This window comes from Falco biarmicus, chromosome 1 (assembly GCF_023638135.1).
Source record: "Falco biarmicus isolate bFalBia1 chromosome 1, bFalBia1.pri, whole genome shotgun sequence".
NCBI classification, from domain to species: Eukaryota; Metazoa; Chordata; class Aves; order Falconiformes; family Falconidae; genus Falco; species Falco biarmicus.
This window is the reverse complement of record NC_079288.1, coordinates 3,012,396-3,039,222: the sequence shown is the minus strand read 5'-3', so window position 1 is coordinate 3,039,222 and position 26,827 is coordinate 3,012,396. Positions and strand designations below refer to the sequence as shown.

General features: G+C 50.2%; 2 long non-coding RNA genes across 2 annotated transcripts; one reads left to right on the top strand and one right to left on the bottom strand.

The window, feature by feature from the left end:
• Window positions 1-1,216: 1,216 nt before the first annotated feature.
• LOC130142220 (uncharacterized) lies at window positions 1,217-21,686 on the top strand. The gene is made up of 5 exons (XR_008819328.1): window positions 1,217-2,981; window positions 4,707-4,848; window positions 6,057-6,344; window positions 14,742-16,031; window positions 16,143-21,686. It is a non-coding gene; the product is annotated as an uncharacterized LOC130142220 (long non-coding RNA).
• Window positions 18,969-26,827, bottom strand: LOC130142223 (uncharacterized). Its single transcript, XR_008819329.1, has 4 exons — window positions 26,190-26,827; window positions 22,605-25,133; window positions 19,131-21,607; window positions 18,969-19,070 (listed from the first exon to the last, which is right to left on the bottom strand). It is a non-coding gene; the product is annotated as an uncharacterized LOC130142223 (long non-coding RNA).

Here is a 26,827-nt window from a genome sequence, read left to right as displayed (position 1 = left end):
TTGGCTCCAGAGCTAACCTGGCTTGTTTCATCAAAAGTAACTGACAGAGGAAACCAGCTGATGTGCAAAGATGTGTTGAATAGCTGGAAGTAATAACCTTACCCAGCAGATCTGGGAGGTACCAGAGGTGTTCCTTCTCCTCCTCCACCCTGGCACTGCATTGCATTGCTTGGATGGGGCCTCTCACAATTTCCAAATGAAAATTTTCATTACTTTTTCACTGGACAAGTTTTCATTACTTTTTCACTGGCCAAAACACGAACATTTAGCCCGTGTGCCCAAAGCTGGATCAAAATAGCAAGTTTTCCCCTTGGCCGTGGTGTGGGTGCTCTGTTGGCTCTGACTCTCACACTCTGAAAGCTGTTAAAAACATCTGTGAACCAAATGGCTTGAAGAACAGCAAGAGAAAAGCCTCAATTTTACTTGTGGTTAAAGTCTTTTTTTCCTTTTCCAAATTACCCACCTTTCTTCCCAGCCCTCAGCTCACACTGGAGCTGGTGGGTGGGTTTGGGGGTGTGCAGAGGATAGCTTGGAGAGGCGAGCCCAGGCACTCCTTTCCCCTATTTGTTGCCTGGGGCCTCCACAGGAAAAATCTTGAGGGTCTGTTGATAGAAAAAGGCTGAAAATTACTGAATATTTACACAGCACTCAATTGCTGTCCATCTTCCCCACCATTTCATTTCAGCACAAAGAGCAAATAACTGTGTGCAGTGATTGTAGCTATTGCGGATTTATGTAGTTATTCATGACATGCAGATTACAGGGCAATAATTATAGCTGAGGTTGCTGTCATTTTACTAGATCCCTAAGTATAAAGATCTCATAAGTGCTGGAATTTTTTGCTCATATGGCAATGTTTAGCTTTAGCTGGAGAGACAGTTAAGTAGGGGAATCACAAGCGCAAAATCTCTTTGAAAATAAGGTGACAACTGAATCTTTACTTGTCTGGACTGAGCTTCTCCCGTTATATTCTGAATGTTATTCTGAGAGCTGGCACAGGCTTCGAGGGGCATGAGCAGTGGAATAATAGCACTGGATTTGGCCACGGCGATGTTGTTGGGAAGGAGCCCATTGGTATTTGGGTGATGATGGAGAGGAAGGGCTGAAGATGGCTGGAGTGGGAGGCTGGGGAATTCATTTTTGCTCACCATGGGGTCTCACATCAGCAGGTTATGTTTTTTTTATTAAAGATAGAAAAGTTACAGTGCAGAAAGGCACATTAAAAAGTGACTATATACTTATCCAAGGAGAATTTGGGCCTGAACCTTGGCATAGCTGGCCAGAAGATGGCTACTTGGGCAGTAGAGGTGGGAACTGGGTGCTTGGGAGGGTTACTTGTAAAAGACCTGAGGTCTGACTCCATGGTACAAACCAGTTCCTCACTCACCTTCTGCAAGGTCGTGGGTAGGTCCAGGTGTAAGGGTGGTTCCTGCACCTCATGGGGGACAGGGACCACATGGGCCATCCCTGGGAAAGGTGGTCACCACGTGTTTCTCTTCCAGCATCGTTCCAGCACATGAGCACATGTGGGTGTGTATGGATGCTGCCTGGGGGAGCACTGCCGGAGTGGATTTCTAATTATAGCTAATTGCAGGGCTGATACTCTCTGGATTTGGTCTGATACAAGTCAAACGATTTCCTGTTGTTCAGCACTTTACAGACACGTAGCTGGAGGCACCGAGATGGATGTGTTTTCTGAAGGCATCCAGCTGGGCAAACACACGCTCTTCCTTTTCCTTCCTGTGCATGGACGTCGGTGGAGCGAAACACCCCACCGCAGCCTCGCTCCGTGGTCTTGGGTGATGTTAACACTCCATTTTATTAAATAGCATAGAAGTCCCTAAACCAGGTGAAATGGTCAGGTTTAGTGAAGCTGAGGGCTGTTGGGTCGAGCAGCGGGGCTTGGCCACACTGAGCCCTGGGCTTCTGTGGTCAGACCTTCTCAGTCCCCCAAAGACAGCGCCTTTCTCCGCACAGCCTTGCAGCTGGCGTTGCTGGCAGCGCTTCGCATCAAACCCTTAGGAAAGCTCTACACAGATACACTTTCTGAAAAATGGGATCCAAAATGCCTTAACCATGTTCCCTGCAATGGGACTAGGTGCATTAATTGGTTAAATATTTACACAATGGTCAAATATTGCATAGGAACTAGATTTTATCATGAGTCGTTAAATTCATACGTTAAAGCCCATTTTTAATGTCCCCTAATGGGGACATTCAAAGTGTATTTCATGTAGTTGATAGAGCTGTAATGCTGTGCTGTCAAAGATCCCAGCGATAGAAGGGGAACTCGTTAGCCCAGGCGCCGGCCACACGAAGGGACAGGCAGATCTCAAACACAGAAACGATCAAAGTTAAACAAACGTTTAAGAAGAAAAGCAGCAGCTTCTTGAAAGGAATCAGGTGAGTTTGACTCCAAATGTAATTTTTTTTTATACTTTGGCTTGCACATGAGCCAGGATCCAAAACGATGATTTCATAACCCTTAAGATGTTTCAAACAAACATTATTATTCTCTAGGAAAAAACGCCCCCCTCTCTCCCAGGTACGCTCTGCACACTGAATCCACAGTCCTGAAAACCTGGAACTGATGCCAAGCATTTTAATCTTACCAAAAGTAAAACATGAGCACAAATATTACATAAAAATTGACTTTTAAAATTTTTCCAGTGTTAACGTTGTAAGAGTCCCTGTAAACGTATTATGTGACATTGGGTCTGCTCAATGCTTTTCAAATGTTGCTGCTGTTACAGCAGGTGCTGGTCATGTTTCTTTTCAGATGTTTGTAGGAAATTACGTGGAGAAAAAACTCTGCTTTAGGAAAAGCCCAAAGGCAAATGGAATGAACAGAAAGAGCAGATTCTCCACGGACTTCTGAGTCTGGAGGTCTCCTGGAAGTCCTCCTGGTGGGATGTGTTTCAGCAGGGTGGGAAGGCTGGGAGCCTGGAAGGATGCTCACGGTGACTGCTGGGATTCCAGAGGTGAGCACGTGGTCCCAGATGGGCAGCAGTTGCTGATGCTGATGCTGATGGTCCCCAATGTTTTCTTAAGGACTTTTCTTCATGCTATTCTCTTCCTTGGCTCGTTTTCTGCATGTTGTTTGAGAAAGCCCTGGGAAGGAAATTGGGACTAAAATTCGTTTGTGAGGGCAGGGAATGGATTGAAGAGCAGCTTTCGTGGGAGAAGGACCCTGGAGCTAGGCTGGCCCTTGCCTGTGGGTGAAGGCTGGTGTGTCACTCATTGCAAATAGCTCTAAATTGCCAAACCTCTGACCCTGTTCAGTTATTGGATGAAACATTTCAGCTTGCACTGGAGAGCAGCTCGTACGAGATATTTTAGTGGCTGCTTCTGATCTTAAAACCAATGAGTCCCTGAATTGCTGTCCAAACCGAGAAAAGCATCCTTGCAGCTATGCTGGCATTTACTGCATAAAGATGTACTGAAGTATATCTAAGCACAGCGTCTGCATTATCAGACCTTTGGAGATTACTTTTATCTTCTTTCCTCTATTAAATATAGCTCAGCTTGACTGCCTTTCACGCGAATAAAATTTGCTGGCTATTGCTTCGAGGAATCATCCATTAAGTGTTTTTAAAATGCTGCTCAGCCACGTGTTTGCCCTGTGTTTGTGCTAGGCGGGATTGCTGTTGCACAATCCAGTGTTCCCTGTGCATGAGGATTATTTTTTGGCTGCTTTATGTAAGAAGTAACCTTCCCTGCTTCACCACTTTGTATGTCTTTTAGCAAATCTGAAAACAGATTCTCTTAGTTTGAGCTGTGGAGTTTTGCCCTTGGCTGGAAGCATGGGGTGGACAAGGTCAGGGAGAGGGAGATGGTCTCACCGGGTGGTTTCTGTGCCTGGAGGTGCTGTTTGCTGGCTCTGCGGGGTCACTTTGCACAGCTCCCTCTGAAGAACTGTGGCTGGGTGATGCCGATGAGGCTGGGGGATCAGTGTGTGGTAGCTGGATTTCAGCAGAGAAAGGGCAGGGTAGGGGAAGCAGCTCGGCATCCCTGCTGGAGGAAGGATGCTCTGCTCATCTCCTCCTGAGGAGAACCCCAGGAGGAGAAAGGGAGGAGGAATTGCACATATCCAGTGCTAAATGGCATATGACTCAAGCAAAAAAAAACCCCCAAAAAACCTCACAAAAAATCACACCTCTTTATTACATAGATTTATCTTGCTGTGTTGGGGCCTGACAGCCACCACCAGATGCTCATCTTCTCAGTTGCTTTATTGGATTCTGGGACATCCTCCTAATTGCCATAAGTGGGAGATGATTCCCCAGCATCTGGCATGTGTTAATACTGATGCAGAGAGCTTATCAATCCACTTAAGGAAAGAGCGTACGTGCTCAGTGTGCAGTCAGAGGCAGCCTGGCAAATTCTAAAGCATCATCATTTGATCCTATTTTGTTTTTCCTTTGGATGGCTGCTGAACGACTGAGTCCTTGCATTGGACCTTGCTGCAGTATGAACAGTTAAAGGTAGGGGGGCATTGCCCAGATGTCATCCCTGTTTCTGGTGATGGATAGGAAAGTGCTGCAACATTTCCCCCAGCCTTGCCCTCAGGTTGAGCTTCAGGAGCTGCTGAAATGGTATCTAAACGCAAGTTGCCCCTCAGCTCATGAAAAATGCACTTAGCAGTTAAGGTGCAACAGGAGTCCAGCAATAAATTAAAACGGCTTCTCTTTTAATTTTTGGTTTAGGTTCGAACCATCTCCTGCTCTCTTTGAGGCTGGCTGCAGGTATCAATGAGCGCACCTGCTTGGACACTTTTCAGCTCAGCATCTTTTAATGGAGGAGGGAGCACTGCTCGGAGGTCTGTGGAGGCAGCGAAGTCTCAGGCAGGTGGGTCTCTCCACTCAGCTCAGAGTGAGGAAAAAGGAGGAATAAAACTAGTTAAAAGCAGGTATTTCAAGAATTGCTCCAAAGGTGTTTTCATTCCAGGCAGGAATAAAACCATGGGGTTTAGGTGGTTTTTAAAACTTTTGTACCCTACTTCCTTCCTCTGGGGAGCCTGGCAGCATTTGGTAAATGAGAGTTTGTGCTGGTGTGCGTGCAGCAGCGCTGGCAACCTCCCGTCTTCCAGGCAGAGCTTTGGAGGTGGAGGGTTTTGTGGGAGACAATGGTGCAAAAAGGTCTGTTTGAACAAGGGAATTAAATATTTCCCCGCATCACTGCCGGCTGAGGCATGCTGCTGGGTTTTCAATAGTATGCAAGGGCAGGGAAAAAGCATTCTTCAGGCTTGCAGGGCTCCAGCGCTGTCTAGACTTCATAATGCAATGGTGCACACCGCCCTGCCTTGAACTCCTGCCACGGCATCTCTCCGAGCGGGCTATAAATGGAAGCTGAGAAGCATTCCCTCTGCCAAAGCCTCAGCCACGCTAATGAGACCCTAGCTCCTGTCGAGTTTGGCAATTTGTCCCACTAAACCGGTGAACTTGCAGCAGGTGGTAGCAAAGTTCATTTCCTAAAACCACATCCTTCTGGAAAGTAAAAGCCACCCTTGACTTCCCCTGGTGGGGTGGCCACAGCTCCCTCCAGGCTAACGGAGGCAACTGGGCGCAGGGGTGGATGCTCCTGCACAGGCGACCTGCAGACCACCGCTCTGCAGAGGTGGGCTTTGGATCAGCACAAGGCTCCTGAGCCTGTTGAGTTGTCTTAGAAAAGTGACACTCTCTGCTCAAAGCCCGTCCCATTGACCACGGCGCTGTCTACGTGAGGCTGCAGCCACTGAAAGCAATCTGTTCTTTATAAAGCTTTAGGATCTGTTTCTGTCCTATCCAGATCCATGAGTCTGTTGACAGAGCTCGGCTGTGCAGAGTTGGTTTGGGTCACCCTGGCATTAAGGTGCTTTTCCTTCTCCACCCTCCCTTCTCCTCTTTCTGGGATCAAGTTTCTTGCGGCTAAGCACAGCCTGCTCTCTGTATTTCCCACCGAAGGCTGAAGCAGGCTTGGTTACCTCTGTTGCTCTAAATCCAGCCCAAGTGTTGAGCATCTGCCAGGATGCAGAGGTTTTCCCTAAGCCCGTGTTTTGAATAACTTGTTCTTTGCAGCCTTGCTCCTCTCCCAGGCGCATGCTGCCCGCGAGGAGTGGGAAGGACATCTCTAACCTCTAGATGCTGCCGCCTGCGAAGCCCCCGGCAGCGGATGGCCATCAGCACGGCACCCTGGCTGGCCTGAGCAGCCTGGGGGATGGGAGCACAGCGTCGGCCAGGCTCTCTGCCTTCGCCCCAGTGCCAAATCAAAGCCTCCTCATTTCACTCTAGCTGATGTTTTTGTGTGACCTCTCCCATGGCATGTGGAGTGGAGAAACGTCCTCCCTGCTTTTCCCACCAGAGGAGGTAAGTGATAGTGCCGAGCGCAGCTGGGGCAGAAAATGTACCAGCATCTCCCAAGCACCAACACCTTCCATCCCTGACCTGCAGACCCCTGCACGTGGCACAGCACTTCACTAAACTCACCTGACAGGCTGCCTTACTGCAAGCCCAGAGAAGCATCACTGCTCCCATTAGCAGGAAATTTGGATCTTAGTTGTATTTTAAAAGAGCCTGAAGTTTCCCAGAGTGCGCTGTTGTTTGTGTACTGGCAGTTTTGTGTACCTGGGAAGACACTCCATGGAAAGCATCAGCTTCCAGAGGTTAAGTCCCCAGCAATGCAGATGAGATCTCTGCTTCTCTGTTTGAAAACGGAGGTAGCTCACATCTTTTGTCATCTCCATCAAAAGACAAATACATTCCTGTGCAAAACCACTGGTTGTAACTGAACAGGCAGAAGTGAAATCAGTGAAATGCTGCCTAGATCCCGGTGGGAGGTTCATCCCTGATGTGAATTTGAACTTTAGCAAGTTTGAAGCTTCTGGTTTGTGGTATTTTTGCCTCTTGGAGTGACACATCATGCATGGGTTATGCATCAGGGACTGGCATGTCAGGACCCGTAAAGAAATCTTGTTGCCCACAGGAATGGGCTGGTCCAGCTTGTTGTGGTGTTAGGTCTGCCTGCCCCAGGAGTGATGGAGGAGGTGCCTAGGTGGGGCAGAGGGATGGTCAGTTAGGGCATCATATCTCGGCTGAGCAGTCGCTTCTCAACTTACATGCAGGGAAATGGGCACAGAGAGTTTTAGTGCTAAACTCCGTAACGAATGCTGAGAAAACCTGCAAAGTCCTGCTCCCATTTCCTGCTCTAAATCCCGCACAACAGACCCTGATATTCAGAGAGCCAAACGCTCTCAAGTCAATGGAAAGATTCCCCTTGACTTTAATGGTCTTTGCATGAGTGCCTAATGCCTTCCTGTTCACAGGCCCTCTTGGACTGGATTATGGAAACAACTGCCGATAGAAAGTGCTGCAGTGAACTGTAAACCCTTCAAAGCAGCACGATGGCAGATTTTGCTGTCCTCCCAGACAGCTGGAATGGGTTGTGTTTGACAAAAAGCCTGATATATGTTCTTCCAGCCAGCGCCGTGGCTACAGTGTGAATGAGTGTTTTAACAAATATATTCATGCAGACAGAGTTTGTGGTCAGCCCGCTGGGTTTGGAGCCAAGCTCTTCCCAGCAGGACGGGAGAGGCAGGGAGCCTGTGTCCGTGCTAGGCGAAGCTGAACCTCCGCAGCTTTGACGTGCCAGCATCTCTCAGAGCTGCTGTCTTGGGTCTTGCAGCTTCTAGGGGCTGTTTCAATTCCCTGCCTGCAAAGACCATGTCACTGGTACAGACCAGGTGTTGTCCGGTTTTGTCAGCTCTTGGCGAAAGATAAATTTTTTGCCCTAGACTGTACCACTGCCAGCCACTGTCCCACCTTGGGCAGGGCTGGCATCTAAAACTGCCCAGAGAGGGACACAAGAGCCCAACTCAGCAAGGCGCTTGCTTAACCATAAAGGTGCTGTGAAGGTCCAGTGCCATCGCTGTGCTGAGCTCTCTCCCACCTGGACCAGGCACCAGACGTGCCATCAGCCCACCCCACACGGTGGATGAAGCTGAAGGCGCTGCCTCGGCCACCTCTGCGGCTCACTCCACAAAACTCGCTTTGGCAAAGGGCTTAAAGAGGTGCTTAACTTCAAGGGCGTAGATATGTTCTGCTGACTTCACGGGGATTAAACACATGTGTTTGGCTGGGAAGGGATCTTGGTGCCTTTGGCTGGGCAGTGCCATCGAGGGGTACACAGGATGTCCTCCCTGATGCTTGGGACTATGGACCTAGTGCCTTGAAACACGGGATCGACCTGCTGCAAGGAGAAATAATAGCAAACAGATTACTTAGTCTTTATAAAGCCCACAGACACCAAAAATGAGTCTGTTAGAGGAATAGTGACTTCCACAGGGGACCTGTCTGAGTGTTTAAGAGCAGAATGTTTCCCATTGCGGAAGGTCGCTCAGCTGGCTCTCGGGGGAGAGGAGGCAAATGATGATTGCTGCTTCTTGCTCTATGCCCTGGAAACTTTCTAGGTCTACTTAATGGTTTTGGTTGTTTTATTTTGTTGTTCAGTCTCTGGATGGGTTTTGCCCATGTATTGTTTGGGGTTTTTTTCCCACGCACCCAAAGGCAACGGGGTGTCTGCACCCCCTGCCTGCCCTTCCCTCACTCGTGCGCAGTGTGAGCACCGATGTGACCCCGTTGGCAGTGTGGCTTAACGGCTTGGGCACAAATCCGCACTCCTGGAGCCACGTTCTGCGGGAGGAACCGAGACCTCACTTTCGCAGCTGTGCATTCCTGAGGCAAAAAGGGCAGCTCAGGCCCAGGCTGTTTCATAGCAGAAAATCAGAGCTGGGCAATCTATGGAAAAGTCTGGCAGCTGTAGGAGCCATCTGGCTGCTGGAAAAATCCATAGTGAGCTCTGTCAGGGTCCCTTCCTGACCCCCTGGTTTGGGGAGTGCTCCCCCTCGGATTTCAAGGATTTTGAACGCTTGCCCATCGGTCTCACTAGAAACGTGGCTGCGTGAAGGCTCCCAGTTCAGAGACATGGGAATTACAGAGTGCTGGCCTGGCTTTTTCAGGAGGATTATTTGCTTTTTAAAGTCCCTGTCTGCAGCCTAGGCTGATCGTTCTGTTGCAGAGGAAAATAGGCAGCAGACTGAGACGTGGATGAAGTAATGAGCTCATCTCTCTGCAGTCTAGCCAGGTACACGCTTTTTTCTCCCAGAGCTTAATTAAAATGCATACATCTTTCCTCACATTTTTATGAAGCTCAATGGCAAATACCGGTCAGTCTCTAATTACACCAACACTAACTTGTTTTCATGGCTGAAAAGGACAGATCAAGGGCAGTATCGTTCCCCTGCATTTGGTTACTCCGGGATGTGCTATCTCCAGCAAGCAGCTAAGAAAACCAGGTTTCACAGTCTGGGCCAGCACTCCCATGAGCTGGACTGCACTGGTGAGAGGAGGGTAGACTTGTCCAGTGGAAAACGTATGTGTTAGTCTAGGCTGACTGATAAACCCTTACCCCGCTGATGCTCCTCCTGCTCTGTTTTGCTGGCATTGGCACTGACCCCATGGACCTCGTCCTCTCTGCGGTTTGTGGCTTCCCTGGCTGGAGGAGCAGCCCACCAGCCATGGCTTGCTGCCTGCTCAGAGCCCTCTCCTGCCCAGACCCTGCCTGCTGTCCCCAGGGCTCACTGAGAAAAAGTAAAAATAAACACCCAAGCAAGTTTGATTGAATAATGAGTTAAGTTTCTTCACCCAGCCACAAAACTGGTCATATTTAACCAGAGCAAAATTAAAATAGGGACCCTCTCAGTGCAACAGAATAGCCTGTCCTAGAAAGGAAACCACCAGCTCTGTTGTGGGAGGGATGCGAAGCTGTCAATGGAAACAAGCACGCCGTGATCCCGTGGCCTTCCACTCCGCTGTGATTTTGGTTACTCCAGGCTGTAACCAGCACAGCCAGACCAGTCCTCATCCCAGCCCAGCTGGCCGCTGGCATCAGCTGCTGCTGGTGAGCGCGGCTGGCTGATGTGCCTTGTAGCAGGCTTCGCAGGGGGCTGGTGCAGTCCCAGAAGCATCTCTGTGCTCCTTTGTGATATCCATCCAGCTTGGTTGCACCACGCAGGGTTATTGGTTATGAAATGGCTGGTTTTACAGTGACGTTTTTAAAATTCAGCTCTTCTTAATATGGAATTGGTTCTTAGAGTATGGATTTTGCAACGTCATGTTCTGCTTGAAATAATCGCTGTTCTAACATGCCCAAGCCCTGGCTGTGTTGTTCCATTTTCTCATCTAAACCTGACCAGTCCCATGAAATTAAAATCTAACCTGAAATGCTCAAATTGCACTGCAGACATGGGAAACGAATGCATTTAGACGTGTCGCCAGGACAGTTGCACGATGAGAGAAGGTTACGTGCTAAGAGAGCGTGCAAGTCCAACATGACTCCACCGGTGGGTGGTTTGGGTCTCGGCCAAGGCAAGGCGGTTGGAAGGAAGCATGCGGCTTTGCTTGGGTGCTTTGTGGCTTGACCATCTGCAAGGAGAATGAATAGGCACCATCTCCTGCATCCACCCCCTCCAATTTAGTGCACGCCTGGAAAAAGACAGCAGTAGGTGCTGTCTGCATGATAAATGGCATCTGTATGACAAATGGTGCATCCCTAGGGCTTTCCTTTGCAGAGTCAGAAAGTTGGGGCTGGAGTGATGGGAACAACAGAAGAGGTGACTGCAAGACCAGCAGATTCAAAGAGCTTAGCTCGGCTGCCTTTTCCGGGGATGAGTTAATCACCTATAATATGTGAGGTCTGCAGGGCACGGTGATGAACGGGAGCAGACGGAGAGGGGAGGCCGTGTAATTAAAAGAGCAGTGGTGACAGTGCAAAAGTCCTTCTGGCAGTGTGATTTATTAAGCTGTGATGGTGTCTTTCACATTAAGTGGCAGCTGCCTCATCATACAGGACATTCAGTGCAGGAGGAGAGCGGGTTCACTGTGGGAAACCAGTCTCTGGCTGCAAGGGAGGCACTGGGCAGGCTGGACCGAGCTGGCAGCGCTGGTTTTGTGGCCGCCGCAGCTTGCATCACACTTGTAGTCGGAAAGGGAATTTTTAAAATCAGATTTTTATTGGGTGCCTAATTGACTCATCATCCCTGCCCCCCCACCCCCTCCATGCACAAACATTTGCTCTGCCCTGAAATGTGAGCTAAACAAGGCTGGCGAGAAATGTTTTCTGAATATAGCTGGGGAGAGGAGAGAGGACTAAGGAGGGTGAAGGAGGGGTGAATTCATGCGGTTTTTATAACAGAAGATTGTAAATGACTAAAAAAACCCCACCCCTACAAAAAATAACAACAACAAAAAGAAGTTGTGGTTTCTTAAGCCAGTTTGCATTCCTGGAAGTTGATGACGCCCTGGATTACTGTTGTTTTTTTAGATCTCTCTCAATTTTTTTCAGGATAGCTTGTCTGTGGTGTGGGTATGTGTGGGAAGAGAACCGGGGAATATGCAGAGGGGAAAAAAAAAGCTAAAAATGGGCAGGAACAGGCTGACTGCATATGCTTTTTTCTTTTTCTTAAATAATAATGAAAAAAAGAACTTGACGTTGTTAAAGATTTGGGTATGTGGGGGTGGAGCACAGGCATGGCAATGGAAGTCGGTCTTGAAGACCACATCTAATACAGGATGTTTTGCGCTTCATTAACAGTCGTGCGTACTCGGCTATGCGAGAGATGTGTCTCGGTTTGCAAAATAATCAGTCCAAACTTCTGATTTATGTCACTTGGAAGCTGCCTTGCTCTGCAGAGCAGAGAAGGGATGCAGCCAGGCTGCCATGGGTCTTGCAGGTCTTGTATCAGTGCCACCAGGAAATTTGTTTCTTTTTCCTGTTTCGATGTCGCATCTCATTTTGGCATTTTTGCTTAGAGAACAGTTGTCGCCTTCAGGCAGTATTTTGCTTTTCTCTGTGTAACTCAGATTTACGCTGAGCTGAGCCCCACCAGTCTCCATGGGATGCTGCCGCTTTGTGGGAAGTTCATTTTTTGGACTTTTTTAGCTCAGCCGGTCCCTGAGGGGGATGGGGGGAAGGTGGGGAGTCGAAGTGCTAAGGCCCCCTCCCGTTTATGGGAGCGTGTCATACCCAGAGCATGTTCTGGCTATTCTGCCGATTTCCTCATGGTTGCTCCAGATTTTTATTGCTTGCACTGAAAGAAGGGTCCAGGCTGTAGTTTGAACATCTAGAACAAACTTAAGACGAAAAAAAAAAGAGTTGTTGCATCAGTGTCTGAAGGTGGAATAACTTTTCCCACTGTGCCAGGGTGTGCGATGGCTTCGGGGGGAGAGCGGCTCCGCGCTGGCGGGGGCTTTGGCTCAGGCACCCGGCGGCTCTGCCCTGCCCGGGGGTGGCAGCTACGGGAGGTGTGGGTGCTGTTGCTGCCAGGTGAAAAACACCCCTTACATTTCACTCCAAGCTCTTCCCCACCCTGAAGCTCTGTAGACATGCCACGTTCACAGGTTTTGCTTTTTCCTGTTACCAAACCAGGGACTGATGTTCCTAGTAAGTGTATCCAACAGGTCTGTTCTTTGCTCATCGCTCCTTTCCAATACATTAATATCTGTATTATTTTTTTTTCTCCCCAGAAGGTTAATTAATACTTGATTCATCACCTCGAAAGCTAATGGATATTTATCCAGATCATGAAGGAAATTAATGCGTTCTATAAATAACCGCCGCAACGCTCACTAGCGCTCACTGACACCACATCTTTATTTATGTTCCTTCTTCTTCAGGCAACCAACCCTGCTCAGCTCCGGTGGAGTTAATCCCAACCTTTTGCCAGGGCTGGTTTTGCACTGACTTGGCTCGGTGTTTTCCTACTTGAGCTTTACTTTGTAAACACGGTGCCTTTTTCTGAGGGAAAACAGCAGCAGCTTTTGTGGAGAGAGACGCAGACAGCACGGCGCGATCGTGCCAGCCGGGGCCAGCAAAGGCCATTTGAGACCTTGGGTGTTTTCATGGGCTGGGAGGTCTCTGGCACCCTCAGAAAAGTTGTTTAGTTTGGGCTATTGAAAAAAAATACTAGCGAGCCCTTTCTGAGTTCCCATCTGCTTCCAATAAAGATGCTTCCCATCTTTATTGTCTTTGTCTCCAGCTCTCCAGCTATTGTCATTGGTGACCTTAATTAGAAGCATATTAAAAATCACGTCTATTTTGTCATTCACACATACAGAATGAAAAATCATTATTTATTTTTACTATTAACTTGCATGTTCCTCCTGGGTGTATCCATGAGAGTGTCTGGCTGCTCACTGGAAAGTCCTTGTTGTCCGTGTAGATAGACCTCAAGGGCAGAAATAACTGGGTGGGTGCTGGGGTGCTGGACAAGGAGGCTGAGGGGCACAGAGGTGGCATGAGGCTCGTGGTAGATGCTGGATGCAACCACAGAGTGACCTGCTGTGATGTGGTGCTGTGCTTTGGCTTTTCCCACAGCCCTGCCTGTTGCTCGCTGCTGCCCGTGGCTGGGTCTGCACCAGGTCCTGCGTCTCTGTTGCAGGTTTAATCCTGCTCTTGTGGCTTCAGAGGGGCTGGGGGCTGCCAAGAACTCTATGTTCTTGTCCAGACCAAGGCTGGAAAAATATTTCTGGCATCATTTCTAGGACCCTGACCTCACTGGTGGACAGCTTGCACTGGGGTCTGCAGTGACACTTGTTTTGAGGCAGGATAGGGGAACCAAATGAGCTCATCCCTCCTGTGTTGCTCAGTCTCTTGGTTTTTGTTCTAAGTGGTGCAAGTGAGGCTGCCTCCAGGAAGCACCAGCCTCTGGAGTCACACGAGTGTGTGAAAATCCCAGGTTTTTTTCATTTTCCTATTCCCTATGAAAGATGCGGGCTGAAAGCTTCTAGCACAAAGGAGCAGCTAGACATTTTTTATGATTGTTTTAAAAAGCTATGCTGCTTAAGATGAACTTAATGGTTTGGTTTTTTTTTTTTTCAGGGATATTGGCTCATGAATTTTTAATTCTTGAGCTTGGCAGCACTGGTTGAATTAGAAACAGAACAACTCATTTTAATGAGCATAAGATTAATGCAGATGAGCTTGGCTGAAACTGCAATCCAGCTGAGGGGAGAGGGTTATCTCACTTCACCTACCAGCTCCCTCCTCAGTGGGCCGGTGTGTTGCAGGCATTACTGTAGCAGAGCATATTCTCGTCACTGGTCATTACCTGGGGGAGAGATGCTCCTTAAACAACCCGGTTCTTACAGGATAATTTGCACGTTAACCCTTGGCAGCTGCCCTGGATCATCAACAGTCCTGCAAGGTGGACTGCAGCTCTCGAGCGTGCAAGCGGGGAAGAAGGAAGGTGCAGATGGATGTGCACTGGGGAGGAGAAACCTCCCTTGACTCTGGGCCAGTGTCCCCTGGATGGAAAGGAGAAGACTTTCAGCTGTTGCATGAAGCCACCACAGCTCCAAGCAAGGTCATGGTCTACACCCGCTGCCTATCTCTTGGTGGAGAGCTGTCGTTTTATTTGTTTGATAAAGTGCTTAGCACCCTGGGTCACATAAATAGCAATTACTGGTACAAGAGAGCTGGTGCTCCAAAGCACCCTTGTGCTGGGCAGAGCTCTCCTGCTGCCCCAAGTAACCTGTTAGCTCCGTGCCTTGCTTTCCTGTACACCTGAAATTAGATATTTGCACAGTGAGTGGTTTTATTACCTGAGCAATAAGGAAGGATGGGGAGGCTGAGCTGAACTAATTTTATTTGCTTCTGTGGGCAACTGGTAGTTTTATATCTCTGTTTATTTTTTTATGTGTTTTAATCAGGTAATGCTTTCAGAGATCGCATTGCTTCAGGTTTTGCCTGCTTGGGCTCGAGCAAATGTAGCAGGAGTATTCGTGAGTGGAGTGTGATGAACCATAAATAATGAGGAGATTCCCAGGAAAGCATCATGGAGCTGTGGAGGAGAAGGCTGCCCGGCAGCTGGTGAGGTCGCCCAGTGACTCATGTCCAGCTTTACAGGGACCTCCTGCCTGCCCATGGGTAAGCCATGGCTTGGTGACCATAGGTAAGCCATGGCACCGTGTCCTGCTTCGGTATCTCCCCCTCAGAGTGGGAGGCAGAGCCATGCAAGATGTATTAGCAGCCCCTGACCCAAGGGATTCTTGGTTGTCTGCATGACCCTTTGCATCCTAGGGGGATTAAACGATCAGGCTGCTCGACAAAATAGTGGGATCGTCAAGGCAGATAGAGAGGACGTGATTATGGGTCTGTTTTGCAGCAGCAGTTTTGCAGATCTCAGGGGTCTAGTAGGGAAATCTGTGAGGGCAAAGGGGTGCCTGGGACAAAAAGTGCTGTACCCCAAAATTAGGAGACCCTGAAAGACAGCATCCAAAATAACAGCACACTCACTGGGCTCGTCCCCGGTGCTGGAGGGCCAAGGATGTCTCTGTGCTGAGGCTTGGGAATGCAGAGGCATGGCACTGCCCAGCAGTGGGAGGCATTTTTCTGAAAGCTTCTCCTGAACTTTTAAAGTATTTTTTCAGCTTCAAAACCTGTATATTATAAAGAAAAATTCCTCACGTTGTTAGCATCACTTTCAGCCAGCAGCTATCATTAGTTCCAGAGTCTGTTGCCAGCAGCAGCACCGGTGATTTACTTCGTCTGCTGCAAGGCTAGAGGATGAGCCACTTTCGCCTTTTCTGAGTTTCCCACATTGCCTCTTTGCTCATGAGGAAGCAAAATTCCTCATGAAAATTGGGCTGCCACCACATCAGGAGACTGCCAGCTACCGCCTCCAGGTGTGGCTGTCTTGGAACGCATTTAAAAACCCACTCTGAACCCATTTCTCCTCCTCTGTATTTTTCCCAATATAGTTTTCCTCCTCAGCCTGAGCTCCTGGTGCTGGTTTGAAGGGATGGCCGCCCTCTGCTACTGGCCAGGTGGCCAGTGGCATGTCCTGTGCCGGAGCAACCCGTCCTGATCCCACTGATGTGGTTTGTTTGCCATGCTTGGTTTTGCTCCCCTGCTCACCCCATCACGCTGCTCCTATTTTTAATACCAAGGAATAAACCCGTCTCTTCGCTACATCTCTTACACGTCGCAAGCAGCACAAGGTATTAAGTTGAGCACGTCTGTGTTCAGCACCTGCCAGGCGGGTCCCAGTGAGGAATGCATCGGCTCTTCCCTGTCGCCAGCCCTGAATTACAGTGTTTCTTCCTCTGCAGGAGATGCTTTCCTCGGCTGGAATGACAGCCCCCGGTGTTATGCTGGGAAAAGCTGCCGACTACAAGCCCCGGGAGCTGTAGTTCTTTCAGGGAGAACAAGCTGCAACCAAGCCAGGAAAACTTGTACTCTAGGACTTTATCTCCTGGAATGTATCCTGAAATGGACGGGATGCTGGCCTGGGATGCGAACCTGAATGAGTGTTGTGTCCTCACATCTTCAGTGACGTGCTCTGGACACCTGGGTCAGGACCCTGGTCCCCACTACAATTACTGGAAAAAATCCCAGTGCTGCTATGGAGCCAGCATCCTTGTGGGTCGCCGGGTCAGGATACTCGCGGCATCTTGCTGACGGCAGGATCAGAGCAGCTTTAACAGCCTTTCCAGACTCGCAGGGCTCCCCAAAGGCATTGCTCCACTGCAGCACCCCTGCTCAGCACTCCCACGAGTTGCTCTGCCTTTTGAGGTGCTCCACCTGGAGCCGTGCTGGGGAAAAGCAATATACTCATGCTTTCTCCTGAAGTTCCATAACAAATCGCACTCATGCATTTTAAATTGGGTTTATTAGACTCTTTGAGTCAATTTCTAAAGACCTAACCTCAGCATAAATCCTCCTCTCAAAAGCCACATCTGCAGCATGTGGTCAAGACTCAGTTTGCCCCCGGAGGCAAGCTCCTGAGCTGGGGTGGTGTTAGATCTTAACTCTGGGGCAGCGCACAGACCTTGGAGATCTTGCTCCCGCAGCAATCAGCCTGTGCTGGGAGCTGCCAGGGACCACGTGTGTTATCCCTCCTGTGTGCACGGCCGATGGAGAGGAGGTTGGCAGCCAACTCAACATCCCGCACAGTGACAGCAGAGCCATCGGATCCTCTCCCCACCTGCCAGAAAGGGCGAACCTGCTGTGAAGCGTTCTGCTTTGCGACACTTTGCCTTTGATTAATGAAGAGTGGCCAGAGAAGGGAACTGGCGCTGTGCCATCGCATACCAGAGAATTACATCTTCTTCGGCCAGATGATGGGTTCCTTCTGCTTTTGAAAGGGAGAAGCCCTGCGGCCACGTGGGTCACATCAGCCACTGCTCGTGGACTTCTCTGCACGGGGAGAGTGCCACTTGCTGTCAGGTTGGGATGGCGAGACGTGCTCTGACTGCATGCTGAGCCGTGCGTAGCATGGTACCCATCCTGCTGCTACCAGGAGGAACCCCAGAAGGTAAATGCTGATTTATGCTGTGTACGGTGCCTATTAGACCCTGCACGGAGCAGTCAGTAACACAGAGGTCACGTGTGGGTTGTGCTGGATTTTATTGAATGTGAAAGTGGGGAATAGTTCAAAACCCTGTAAAAGATGGGGTTGTGTTCTTTATTACTGCGGTGAGTTAGAAGCGTTTCCAAGGGGAGGCATGTGTTGGGCTGGTAACGAGCTCTCCTTTGGCACAGGCAGAGTGCTGAATGCATGTGAAAACTGGAGGCTGAAGGCAGCAGATGCCAGAGGTGAAGAGGAGGGTGTTTGCAGCTGCGGGTACCAGGGTGTCCAGGGCAGCGCATGCTGCAAGGGACCGGTGGCAGAAGGATGCTGCTAGTCTCCCCACTGGGTCCCAGCCTGCCCAGGATGGACAGCAAGCTGGAGGCTATGGACGGCTGCAGGAGAGGATGGCAACCCCCTCCTAACATCTTCAAAAAGGTTGAAGTGGACATTGAAGGGTCTTAGCAGCAGTTTCCAGGTAATGTCATGCACAAGACTGACCTCACACCAGCTGGGGGTGGGTTTCACAAAGTGTTTTTCAGTCTTGCCCAAGCACTTCTCCCTCCCAGATCCCAAATGATGCTGCTGTGCTGAGGGCAAACGTGACGTGACAGGAGCCAAACCATGACATGAACTCAGGGGCGTGCGAAGGTAAAGAGCTAAAAGGCACCTGGGACTTGTTTTCCAGGTGGGTTTACAGGACATTGCTTTAGCCTCACCCTCTCTGTTTACTGCAGGGTGCAGGTGGCCTCAGAATTGGTCCACTTGTTCCTTGTGGCTTCTGATGTTGATCTGGTAGCAGAAAGGCTGAAGCATTGGACCTGTGGCTGTGGTTTATCCAATGGATTTGGGAAGCAAGTGACTAATGTCACAGTAAACAAGTGGGGCTGGGTGTGCCACACAGCTCAGCGTCTTTCTGCTGGTGGCATCTGTGGTGGGACAGATTGGTGACAGCTGGTGGCTTGTTCTTGATTTGGGAATAGATTAAAATAATGTAAGGAGCAAGCGAGGCACTGTTGAGGGGTGTGTGTCTCACTGTGTTGCCACCTCCTTGTGCTGCAAAATAATGGAATAGGGATGTGTCTCCAGCTCCTCCCGTACCACCTCCTGAGCCCTGGCCAGCCACAGCACTGTCCCCTTCTCAGATCCCAGAGGATGCTGCAACCCCCTCACTGCCAGGACTTGCTCCTTGTGAGATGCAGCACAGAGAATTTAAAATGTCTCATTACAGTGGAACAGACATGGTTCTGCTGTAGTCTGGCTGCACGTGGAAAAGCCCTCCCTGGCTCTTGCAGAAGGGCTCCTCTCTCCTGGAGTTAGTCATGCAAAAAAGATTTCAGGAAGGTCTGCTGGAATCTCTCCCACTGTGTGCATTTGTACTGCAGCAATAGTCATTACTGGCTGCAATTGCGGATTTTTCCATTATTAGGGATGATACGCGCACACATGCAGGCCCCCTCCTCCCGTGTGCTGGTGCCAGCTGGCCCTGCCCTTCCGTGTGTGCACGGAGCAGAGAGAGTCCATGAAAATCTGCCCCGGCTGGATTGCCAGCTTTCTCTTGGGAGAAAACAGCTCTCTGGTCCCTGCAAAAGCCCCCTTGTGACTTCAGCAGCTTTCAGCCGAGGGAAGTCTTTGTGAAGGAAGAAACAAACAAAGGCAGTGCAGTTCTCCTACATGCAGTGTTTTAGACCTGGTTTCTCAAAAATGCAGTGTTTTAGACCTGGTTTCTCAAAAATGCAGTGTTTTAGACCTGGTTTCTCAAAAATGCAATGGTTTAGACCTGGTTTCTCAAAAAGCAGCAGGGTCCAAGGCAAACACTGGGTGGCATCAGACAGAGAAGCCTGGAGATGGGTTTTGTTCGTTCTTCACTAACGGGACAAACCCATGTGTGGCGTGCTGGCAATTAATGAGGCTTGAATTCTGCATTTCTGTTGAAATTGGATGGTTGTCTTGGGACAAATCCTTTTGGCACTGCTAGTGAGAGTGGAGGTGGCTGCCCTGGGGGGCGGAGGGGCTGTAGGGAGCACTGCAGGGCTATGTGGGTCACCACTTCTTACCTGCTGGCACGGGCAAGCTTTAACACCCTGAGGAATGGCGCAGAGACTAAGAGAAGGCAGGGAGGCTGTCGCATGAGTGTGAGGGGAAAATCCCCCTTCTCCAATGTTTGTCCTGGCTGCAGATGTGGGAACTTCAGCACAAGCACCTACAGGCAAGCCTCCAAGAAAGCATCCCAGACCTGCAGCGCCTGAGGAGGTGACAGAGGCAGAGAAGCTGCCGGTTATTCCCACTGCTCCTGGCTGGAGCTGGCTGCAGGCATCGACCTTGGAGTTGTGGGAAAATTCAAGTCTGAGCTTTGTGGCTTCGTCAGATCTGGACTCTGAGCGTTCACTCCCATATCTACGTAACGAGAAGAGAACAGCGAGAAGCTATGGTGATGGCTGCATGGAGCTGGCTGAGCACCCAGCACCAGCACCCTAAATACAGCCCTGCCTTCCCCCCGCGGTACACGACCCGAGCTGCTCATTACTGTTGTCCTACCCAAGGGCATGAGCCTACGGAGGCAGCAAGCCTCAGCCAGCCGAGCTTCTGCCTTGAAGTGTTTGCTTTGGATCATTACTTATTTCTTTTTACACCCATCTTCCAGCAGAATTAAGGACAGTAATGGGAAGAGCCCTGTAACGCTGCTTGCACAGTCTTAAAATGCTTTATGCTCATTGCAGTTCTCATCTTACAGCACCTTTGGGAAGAGAGACAATATTAAAATGCCCATTTTACAGCATCGTGCACTCGCCACTACTGAAGAAGAAATCCTTAGTAGTGTTGGTGCTGGAGACAAAATATGAATATATGTGAATTGCACGTATCCAATCTCATTGCAGTAAGCTCAAAATGGTGCAATTATCCTTATTTTTATGCTCATATGTGATTTAGAGTGACTAATTGCTGAGAATTCCTCCCTCCTAATTGTCTGCAAAAGGAGTGATTTCAAAGCACAGTAATTGTGGCCACTGCCAAAGGGAATAGGAGATAAAAGCAACTCCTCTTACCTCCAAATGGCCCCACATGTGTTCCCTGTCCATAGCAACAGGCACAGTTTGTACTGGAATAATGCATCAACTATATATTTAATCTTTCACCCAAGGATCTAAAATTGCTTTCCAATGAACCGTTAGCTGAAGGATCCTGGCACAGCCCTGATGAAACAAGCAAGCAGACATGGGAGCTAGCTGTGAAACCGCCCAGCTTCGTAGCGCTGGGAGGGAAGAGAGCCGTACTGTGATTGTGCTACGTGGGGAAACTACAGCTGAGAAGGGACAGGCAGGTCAAACCCACTGTTTTGAAGATGTTTTGGACACATTACAGTGATGCTACAGCCTCCTGCTCTGAGCTTGGTGCTGTCGGTAGCCAAATGAGGTAGTTTAAAGGTTACTGGGTGGCTTTCTAGGTGGCTCTGCAGAGAAATGAAATACCCTTGGAGCAATGGTCTCTAAAGGGAGAGCTGCAATGCCATGGTGGGGGGGGACAAGAGTTTGTGGGGACTACCAGCCCAACAGAAAATCGATTGCTGACAAGACTCTCCTGCTAAGGTCTGAGGTGTCCCAGGGAATGGGCCTGTGAGTGGAAATCTTTGGGAGCCACCAGTTTAAAGACTGCAGGGACCACAGACATCTTCTGCCCTACCTGAGTGTGGGCCACCTCCAGCTCTGCAGGAGCGCCAGCATCCATCACAGAGTCCTGCGGCACCAGCTGGAGCTCTTGGAAACCTAATTCCCAAATACCAGCTCCCCTTCTGTGTTCACAGCCCCTGCCGCTGAGCCAGGAGACCCAGAGAGACCCACGCTGTGGGCAGCACTCAGCACGGCTCCTGGCGGCAGGTGGATACGATGCCTTGGGGCTTCGCCCAGGTCTACCCCAAAAGGCTTGGAGAGGGGGATCGGTGCTTGGCCAGGCTGTCACATAGCAGCTCCAGGAGTGTGTTGCAGCACAATCCCACTCCAGGAATGGGGAGATTCAGGGGTCTGCAATCATAAAAGCACTTCACATCCCCAAAACCACAGGCAAAGCCTCCTCAGCTGTGTTGTCCACCAGCGTCCTCAGCATCTCCCAGGGCTGGAGCTGCGCTGCTGACCTGGCTGGCTGGAGATGTCAAGGGCAGGAATTTCTTTTTGGCTTTTTCACATTCTCAACTTGTGGTTCAGTGATCAGAAGGAAGATAACTTCATGTTTCTGGCAGATCAAGAGAGGACCACTGCGTTAGTTCTGTGTCACCGAGGAGAGCTTAAATATTGTGATTCGAAAATTCCAATCTCGCATAGTCTACTCAGACATGCAGGGGAAACCTTTGCAATTAGATTCCCTGGGTGCTAGCAGGAGGGCAGAAGTTCCTCCTTTTTTTCTTTCCCATGACTTTATTCTTCTGCGATTTTAGAGCAGAAGGGGGAAAAAAAAAGCCCGTTTGATTTTCTTCATTATGCTAAGCCAGGTTTTTCTTTCTGATTGCCAAAGCATGATAAATGGAACAGAGATTACCTAGAGATTTTCAAAGATTTGCTTTCAAATTTTATTTTTCCTAAGCCTCATTAAGCTTGCAGGTTTTTATCTACGCTTTGTTCTTACAGTAAAGTAGCATTGCCATGTATTAACAGCCATTTTTTTTCATTTGAAATTAAAACCAGATAGAGGCTTCTCATGCTCTGCTTTCAAATCCTATTTTAAAAAATATTGATCATGTGTGTGTTGTTTTTCTTTTCCTCTGACCCTGCCAGCTCTGTAAAGGACAGTCACTAACGAAATGCTTTCAGTCATGGATTACTCTGCATTACTGGTGCAGTTTTGTAGATTCAGGGACATATTTTAAAAGGTATAACATATAGATAAAATAAAAATGTGGTTTCCAACAGAGACACAGGCAAGATAAGTAAGATTTAAAAGCAGGAGCTCTGCAATTAGGGGTACCCAGCAGCTTAGACATGATGTGCCAAGGTGCATCTTTCAAGAACTAGATGCTGTTGAAAGATCTCATCCTCCAGGACTTTAGGAAAAATGGCCAAAAATCATCTTATGGCTGAGAGCCCCCAGGCGCAGCCTGTGTGCTCCTCTTTAGGAGAGGTCTGGAGGAGGGTGGCAGTGACTGGGCATGAGGGCAACATGGGGCACACACACAAAAGCCACCCGAATATACCTGATGGGGTTTCTTCTGCCAGAGCCAGGAGAACTGACCTACCTTCTGGGGTTTCCAGGTGAACATCTTCCTCTTTCTGTGCCCATCCATGAGCCCACAGAGGTCTTGGGGCAGCTTGAAGGTGTGACAAAAAGGTCCCCTTGAGCCACTTTCCTGGTGTAGGAAACGGCTTCCTCACCTGTGGTGGGACAGTGTGACAGTGCAGGAGCTGGCTGTGTCCTCCGAGTTCCTGGGGAAGCTGCTGGAGATAAAAGACCCAAGGCAAGTTTCTCTGTTGATGCGTTGCCCTGTTATCACAGGAATGGGGAACGCAGGTGCACAGAGTGGGGTGAGGACAGACCATCCTTAGGGTGCCACTACATCACCCCCAGCCATGCTGGGAGCACCACGACCTGGTGCAGGGGTGAAGCCCTTCATCCTGAGACCAGCCCACACCTGTCTCCAAAACTCCAGGTGCTCCTTGTGATCTTCTCTGGATGTGACCCCAGGAGCTCTGCTTGGACTGGAAAGCAGCTCTTTTGGAAAGGTTTGCTGTAGTTCCTCCAGACCCACTCAAGAAGCTCTAATAATAATTAACTGCCTTTCTATTTATAAATGAGAACAGCAGCGAGGAACTTGACTTACGTGGCTGAGGCCACCGCAGCCCTGGTGCTCCCACACCAGGCTCTCACCCTCTGCCATCCAGCTCTTTGTCTCCGCTGTCCTGCCAGAGCCCCAGCAGCCCTGCCATCGTGCATGGGAAAGGGCATTTCCCAGGGATCTTTTCTCTGGATACACACTTTTTTTTTTTTTTTTTTTTTTTGCCTGTTGACAAGGGAATATTTTCCTTTTAAATGTTTTTTTTAGCAGCTCTTACTGCACTTTGTAAAACAAACATTTCCCCAGCGCTCGATGTTTCGGATGATGTTATTGTTACTGGAAGGTCAGTGCGAACAGCAGAAAATGTATTTCTTGGTGGAGCCTGGGGACTTTGTGCCACCCATCTCCCAGCAGCCAGATGGGATGCAGAGGACTGGTGGATCCTTTTGGCCGAGCCAGCTGGATGTGGCCTGCTTTGGGAAAGCATTTAGGTTTAGGTTAAGACGCTGTAGCCCAAGGCTAGCTCTCGCCCAGCCTGCCTGCGGGAGGGGAGCATCACCTCCGCTTCGGCTGGGTCAGCTCAGCCAAGGGTCGAGCCAGGCTGACGCTGCCTTTCCTGGCTCTGCTCGCACGGGGTCTGGTCACCTGCAGCCAGTTCTGGGTCTGCCCACAGCTCTGCCTCTGCTCCCCTTCCCGACAGCGCCAGGCCCTGGACCCAACACTTCTGGGAGAGGCTGGAGAGAGTTTTTCCTCTAATCCATCCTCTCACTATCTCTGCTACATGCAGGATGCCAGATTCGATGGAAATGCTCTGATCTGTTCTGACAAATCCTCTGTTCCTAAGTAGATAATAACCAGAAAATCTTCCTAAATAAATCCTGGGTTTGGATCTGTGCCCACATTTGTTATGTTTTTCGTACCAATTAACTGCTCCTTCTTGCCCTGAATTGGGGGCATCCTCAGCCCCTCGAAGGAGAAAGGGGGCACAGATTTATGGCTGCTGAAGTCAGCATGAGGCCGGGTGGAGTTTTACGACTGTAAAAAAAATGAGAGTCTGATTGGCAGCATTAATGCACAAGTGACCAGAAACAGTCTCCGTGGCTGAGCAGGGATTAAAGGTTTCAGATAGCTATAATGCCAGACTGCAGAGGAAAGCGCTGCGATACCTTTTCATCACATCAGTAGTGCAATGAAGCGGTCACATGGACATGGAGGAGAGAAGAGGAAGATGTTAGAATAATACCCGTTGACTTCTCTCTTTTCCTTCAGCATTGAGTCGGTGTACTTGATATTGAGACATCCCCCTGGCAAAGGGGAGCCTCAGGCTCCATCTGCCCCCAGACTCAGACCAGTCCTGGTGCTCCTGGCAAGGTCTGTGCATCCACTAACAGATGAAACTTCCTTGAGGAGGTTCGCTGCAGGCACACTGAAGGTGCGACCATCCCTGCTGGTGATGGCTGCCACATTGCTGTGAACACCAGCCACATACACAGCATCTGCGGGCCACATTTTTGACGTCCTCCTTCCATCTGCAAATCCTCGGTGTGTGTCCAGCTGCAGAACAAGGCTCTCGCTCATAAGAGAGGCGGTGGTGCCACCTTCAGCACAGAGCAGCAGGGCCTGGGGGGCTGAGCCCCTCTCCCAGCAGCCTGGGGCTCTTCCATCCGGGCAGCACTTGCCTGGGAACCACTGCTTTCCCTTGGATGGATGCCTTGCACAGAAAACTGGAAATACTCTGATGAAAGGTTCTGCTATAGTTCTGCACTTCCCCTAAGAAAATGGAAACTCCGAGCAGCTTTTTTTTTTTTTGACACATCATTACCTGGTGAGTCTTCCTGAGATTCAGCCCAGTCCTCTACAATCCTCTTCGCCTCCCATGTTTCTGCCTCTGGAGCCTGTGGTCCCATGTGGTGAGTGCTCCTCCCTTGCTGATGCTCATAAACCACAGCCCTGGGATGAGGGTATCACTGGCATCCTCATAGTTGCTCCTGGCTGGGAAGTTAAGGTAGAAACTGATCTTGCACCAGAGTCTTAAACCTCTTCCAGGCTGTGCATTGCCCTCGTTTCTCATAAATGCTGTCTTGCTAATGCAGCCATCACACAGCGGTAACACAGCAGGAGCCACACTCCTTTGGGGTTAGGGAGGTATTGGAGTGAAAAAGTGATCCTCGAAACAGGCAGGTGGGGATGCTCTGGCCGCCTGGAGCAACATGCTGGGCCAGAAGCATCCCCTAGAAGGTCACTGGAACAATCTCGAAAGGGATTTTGTACGGAGCCCTTTCTCAGACCCAGGTCCCTATGATCCCAGCAAGTATTTTGCTCACACCTTGCTCCAGGACTCCAGCTCAGCCCCACCTCAACCACCCCTCTGCTCACCTCCCTCTGTGCACAGCAGCACAAGGGGGGTCAGCCCCAGCAACACCAACCTGTCTCAGCCTGCAAAGGGTCAGCGAAGGGTGACCTCGATGCCAGGGCTAGACTCACCGTGCATGGGCACAGAGGGCGAGGGATGCCATGGGGCAGCACAGAAGCATTTAGATTAGAAAACACCTCTGCGATCATCCAGTCCAACCATTAACCCAGCACTGGCAAGCCCACCACTGAACCATGTCCCTAAGCGCCACATCTATGCGCATTCTAAACTCCTCCAGGGATGGTGATTCCACTGCCTCCCTGGGCAGCTTGTTCCCATGCTTCACCACCCTTTCAGTGAAGAATTTTTTCCAATATCCAATCTAAACCTCCCCTGGTGCAGCTTCAGGCTGTTTGCTCTTGTTCTGTCCCTTGTTATCTGGGAGAAGAGACGGACATCCCACACCCCCCACCCCGCCTACAGCCCCTGTCCGGCAGCTGTAGGGAGCGATATCGTCCCCGCTGAGCCTCCTTTTCTCCAGGCTGAACCCCCCCAGCTCCCTCAGCAGCTCCTCATCAGACTTGTGCTCCAGCCCCTTCCCCAGCCCCGTTGCCCGTCTCTGGACACGCTCCAGCCCCTCAGTGTCCCTCTGGAGGGACCCAAACCCAAACCCAGGACTGGAGGTGCAGCCTCACCAGTACCGGGCACAGAGGGACGATCGCTGCCGCGGTCCTGCTGGCCACGCTGTTTTGGATACAAACCAGGATGTTGTTGGCCTCCTTGGTCACCTTGGCACACCACTGGCCCATGTCCAGCCAGCACCCCAGGTCCTTTCCCACCGGGATGCAGCACGCTCGCTGATGGAGGGGGGCGGGGGCACAGCCGGCTGGTCCAGCACCTTAAGAGATGGGATAACTGTGGTAGCAAAACCAACCCTGCAGATGCAAACCTGCCGCTGCCTGGTCGCTGCGGGATGTCCCGCAGTGCTGGGGGGTGCGCGTGCTGTCCCAGCCCTGCACCGCGGCGCTGTCACCGGGAGGTGGCACAGCACGAACGGCGATGCTGCGGGGGAGCGCACCCGCGCCGGGCGGGCTGGGGTCCGCGGAGCCCCCGCGCACCCCCGGGGGGACCCGAGTGATTCATTGGGGCAGTTCCAGGAAAGAGAAGAAAAGTCTCGCATCTTCTTTCTCGGAAACGCGTTGTGCAAAGTCCTTTCACATGGGAGGGGGGGAAAAAGGGCACAAACGCAGCATTTTATTTGGAGAAAAGGGAAAAAATGAGCACATTTCTCCCCCTTCGAAAAGACGCAGCTGTCAAGACACTCACTCCCCTG